Below are 5,290 nucleotides of genomic sequence, written 5' to 3' on the forward strand. Positions count from 1 at the left end.
CAGGAAAATGGGTATATTGGAAAATTTCATTTCCCAGGTCACAAAAACAAAGTTTGAAGAGAAAAATAGGTGTTTTCCATTTACTTTAGGCATAAGCAATTGGGAAATAACACTTTCTGCCCAGGAACAAGAAAAAGTAAAAATTTTGTTGCATAGTGTTAGCAGTGTAAGACTAGAGGGAAGGCAGCTAGTCATTACCACCCACCGCCAACTCTTGGGCTACTCTTTTACCAACGAATAGTGTGATTGACCGTAACATTATACACCCCCACGGCTGGGAGGGCGAGCATGTTTAGCGCGACGCGGGCGCGAACACGCGACCCTCGGATTACGAGTCGCACGCCTTACGCGCTTGGCCATGCCGGGCCAGATGTATTGTTATTGTTTCAAATAGTGTTAGGTCATTTGCTCACTATCAGATTTTAAGGAGAAGCAAAGCTATACAATGAGCTACCTGTTCTCTACCTACCGCGGGTACCGAAACCAGATTTTTAGTGTCGTATACCTACATACTTGCTACTGAGTCACTGAGAGGTGTATTAGACATTTAAAGAATGTTTATTAAAATAGTTTCTCTTTAGCTATAAGAGAAGCTAGTATCTGTGTTTTAAAATATTGTCTTTGTCAGATCTTTCCATTCACAAATATCAATAAATTATGCAAATTTACTAGCAATAATTCTGCCGTTTGGTGTTTCGTCAGTAACCATGAAGGCTTTCACTCTAAAATTGTGGTTCGATACCTGCAATGGACATAGTCTGTATAATCTGTTGTGTCACTCTGCATTTAAAAACAAAGCAAAAGTAGCAATTAAAAACTTGGCTCAAACACAAAAAACTAGTGAAGAATTATGAATCTGTAGGCCTAAAAGAAGCAATAAAATCACATAAACTGCACTTTTCCGAACATGTCTCTCTTAATATGCCTAGTTAATATTCAAAATCAGAAGAGTCGATAGCCACTAGCACACGGAGCCAGTGCCACGAATTCCCAGCTGGTGTACTAAAAAATCAGAATAGAAAACCATGATCGATATCATGCTGAAACACAGAAAAATTCCACATTTATGTGCTAGCTCCAAATCTTTTAAGTAACTAGCGACGGCTCTATTTAAAATCAAAGACGCTTATAAACAGCATTTGAATTTTATATTTTATCTCTACAAGTCACTGCCCAAAAAGCCTTTCGTCAACATTAAAACTTTTTCAGTCAACTTTTGTTGTTATTTGTTAATTTTCGCCCAAAGCTACTTGAGGGTTACCTACGCTTGCAATCTCAAATTTTGAAGTCCTACATTGGAGCGAGTGAAGCTAGTTAACACCAAGCACAATCAACTCATTGGTTACTCTAGTCAGTTAGTAGGATTTTGTCGTCATTCTTATGATGCGCCCACGGCTCCAAAGTACAGAGTAATTTTCAATTTTCTTTTCGTTTTTATTTTTATTTCTTGTCTTTGTCGATAGTGGAACACCAAATCCACTCTGACAATTTAACCATTAAGTTGTACTTAGCATCTAGCCCAAATGATATTGAATCAGAAATACACAAATTACGAGTAACGTGGAAAAACATAACTGTTGATAGCCTGTTATTTATCACTGATTTTAAATCAAAAAAGTAATAATTATTTAGATATGTAATAGTGTATACTTTTCACATTTTCTCGCTTATGATAGATATGAAATTATATAATTGTTAAAAATTGTAATTCCTTCTAATTATTGAAAGAAATAATAAGACAAAAAATTTATTATAATAAAAAGTAATCATGAAAACCGAAAAACATTTACGAAATTATTAAAGAATATTTGTAATGCATATATATATATTTTCGAGATGGCGCTGTTTCGATACTACTTGTAATTATTCGGGGTTGTTAGAAAATCTCGAGGTGCTCGATCTCTTCGTTTTGTTTGATTAAGTAAATATAATATAACAATAACTTTACAATCAGGCTGTAGTATTTGATCTTCGAAAATTTCGCCACAGCTTCAAAAATGGCACTGAAAAGGATAAAAAAGGAATTGGATGATTTGAGAAGGGATCCACCAGCCCAGTGCTCTGCAGGACCAGTCAGCGATGACTTATTTCATTGGCAAGCTACAATTCTTGGACCACCAGAAAGCCCGTATCAGGGAGGAGTATTTTTCATGACTATTCATTTCCCAACAGATTACCCTTTCAAACCACCGAAAATTGCTTTCACGACCAGAATATATCACCCCAACATAAATAGCAATGGAAGCATCTGTCTTGATATTTTAAGGTCTCAGTGGTCTCCGGCATTGACAATATCAAAAGTACTTTTGTCAATTTGTTCACTGTTGTGTGATCCTAATCCAGATGATCCCCTTGTTCCAGAAATAGCCAGAATCTTCAAAACTGACCGAGATAAGTACAATGAACTTGCTCGAGAGTGGACAAGGAAATATGCTATGTAACCCATCTTGGGTAAAATGAACTCTGTTATTTGCTTATCTGAATAAGTATTAGTTTTGAGTACTTTCACACCCATTTAATTTTTGTGTATGTATGTGAATTTGTTGTAATTAAAAAATAAAAATGCTACATTTTTAGAATTCAACTAGAGAAATTGTATCTGAGCTTATGGGTTTTCTTGTAGAAATTCTCTGCTATAGTTATAGAAGAAATGAGGATGAATTGTGTCATTTATATATGCATTGCTTGCAGATATTTTCAAAAACAAGTTTTGAATTGGTTAAGTTTTTTTTATTACGAGTTTCAGTATGTTAATTTTAAGCTTTGTATGTCAGAAGTCCAAACTGTTCTTAGTAGTTCACTTTAATTCATGAGGTTCTACTGATGTTACAAAAATTAGCAGTACTCATTGTGTCTAAAAGAAAAAAAATGGATTTATTATTTTCTGTTAATGCTAATTAATTATGTAAATTGATAACTTTTTCCTTGCATCAAAAGCATCATATGAAAGAAAAAATTGTAATGCTACGTTATACTGTGCTTTCTATGTTATTGAGTGGAACAAATTATTTTTGGTTTTGCATAGATTTACCTATTAATGGTATTGTATGTTGTCTAAAAGGTTTTCAGTAAAAAAATGTGTAATTATTGCCCTATTTTAATGTTAGCATTTGATATCAAGCACCTGTAAAACATGCACTTCACATTTGAATAGCAGTTTTACAAATGAAATGATTACATTTACTGATTTGCAAAATTTGTAATATCTCCAAAGAACTGCTGCTCTTTGAGTTTTATATGTGGTCATAAATACAATATGATATGTTTTATGTTGAAATAGCACAATATTTAAAAATTATAAACACAAAGAAAATATTGAAGTACTTTAAATCAAGTTTTTATGCCTTCCACATCTGTTAAATTATACCTTCAAAGAAAATAGCAATGTTAAATGTAGCACAGTGTCAGCATATTTCAGTTAACCTGATTTTTAGCATTTCAAAATCTTAGGTGATAAAATGATAAACCATGTAAGTCAATAGATAAAATGTTTTCAGACTTAACCTGAAAAAAAAGAGCAGTGTTTGAAATCCTTGCATGTTGGAATATATATTCATATTTCATTTCCTTTCTGATAATTCAGTAAGAAAATGGTTAAGATTTTAAATCGCTTGAAACTCTCAATGTTGAAAAACTATTAATACAATTGTGATTTTCAGATAAGACCCAAAACTTGAGCACCTACAAATAGTTCACTATTCTTTATTCTCCTGAAGAACAGTAAAATATTTGAAAACACATGAATATTTGGGTGTCATTTGAAAACCATTACAACTTGAGTATGTGATCCTTTTCACTAACTTCTTAATCAGTCTGTTAATACACTTGTTAATTTTGTACAGTATTATGCAAGACAAAAAATCAGAAATACATTGAAATAGTTTTTTTATTGGCATCAATTCTATATCTGCCTGTGTGTATACATTTTATTTGTAAAAAATAATGAAATGTATATGCACAGATATGTGCAATCTCATATTGTAACACTTTGTTTGCATCTGTGTTTGACTCTTGTTAATGTGTAGTGTTTCAAAATTGTATACATTTCTGCACCATTAAATAATTATGAGCAAATGTGTAATTCCAGAAAAATTTCTTTTGGTACCATACTGAACTTCAAAGTTGAAAGAGAAAATTATGATAATAAATTACATAAACTTGGTTAGCTTTAGAGAATATTGATAATAGGAATTATTTTTAAATCTCAAATTAATTATGTAGCAGTGATAGACTATAAAAAAATAGTAGTATAGTGGCTACATATTTATATAAATATATAAGAGGTGCATTACAACCTACTGAGAGTAAATCAAGATGTAAATTAGTGATATGCAAGATTATGAAACTATATGGGTTACAAGCAAGGGGTTTCAACAGTAAAAGGTTTTTAATTTGCACTTGTTATATGCCATCTGATCAAACAAAAGATGTTGGTGAAAAACTGTATGAAATTAAGGTTGTTACTAGAAAAAAAAAATTGAAGCAGTAGTCTTGGAAACATTGATTAGTCTGTATAAAATCAAGTTGTGAGGTAAAAAAATTTATTGAAGTGATTGAAGATAGATTTCTTTACCAAATGGTCAGAGAACCAACTGGAGAATGCCATTTTAGATTTATCTCCAGCTGCTTAAAGTATTTTGATAAGAACAATATAATTGTGGAGTACATTTGATAATTGCATAATTACGTTTCAAATTTTCCCAAATGTTGAAGTAAAAAAAATTTAATTTTTAGTTCACAAAATCCAGTTTGAGTGCACAAGATAAGACTTATTAATGAACTTGGATAATTAGTTAATAGAAGATGTATGGGGTGCAGAGCTGTATATATATATATTTTTAATAAGTTGCTTTTCATCCAAGCTTGGTATGTTTCTAGAAATAGGAAGATTAAATATAATTGGTTTATTGAAGACTTAATGGAGAACATCAGAGACAAAATACCATAATTTTAAGAAATTGAAACTGACTGATTGGATGGAAGACTTACAGAACTATAGGTAAGCTTGATAATTAAGAAAATTAATTAGGAAATCCAGAAGGACTTGGTAGAAATCATTGGATGATAGTTAAAAACTTGCAGCTAGGATGTTTTTAAGTATGCTAAAGGTAATCAAAATATTAAATGGGGATTGAGTCTGTAATGGATACTGATGGCTAGGCTTTTATCAAGGCTATGAGACAGTCGAGCTAATAAATGTTTTATTTTTTTCTGTTTCCTAAAGAAGGTGTATTAGCAAACAGCAGTATTTCTTATCCTAAGCATTTTGTGGGAAATATTGCAACTGATT

At 31.7% G+C, this 5,290-nt stretch overlaps 1 pseudogene across 1 annotated transcript; it reads left to right on the forward strand.

The window, feature by feature from the left end:
• The first annotated feature begins 1,833 nt into the window (after nucleotides 1-1,833).
• Nucleotides 1,834-4,074, forward strand: LOC143232626 (ubiquitin-conjugating enzyme E2-17 kDa pseudogene; annotated as a pseudogene). The gene has a single exon (XR_013017633.1). The product of XR_013017633.1 is annotated as a ubiquitin-conjugating enzyme E2-17 kDa pseudogene (transcript).
• The last annotated feature ends 1,216 nt before the right edge of the window (nucleotides 4,075-5,290 follow it).

Source organism: Tachypleus tridentatus, chromosome 11, assembly GCF_004210375.1.
Source record: "Tachypleus tridentatus isolate NWPU-2018 chromosome 11, ASM421037v1, whole genome shotgun sequence".
NCBI classification, from domain to species: domain Eukaryota; kingdom Metazoa; phylum Arthropoda; class Merostomata; order Xiphosura; family Limulidae; genus Tachypleus; species Tachypleus tridentatus.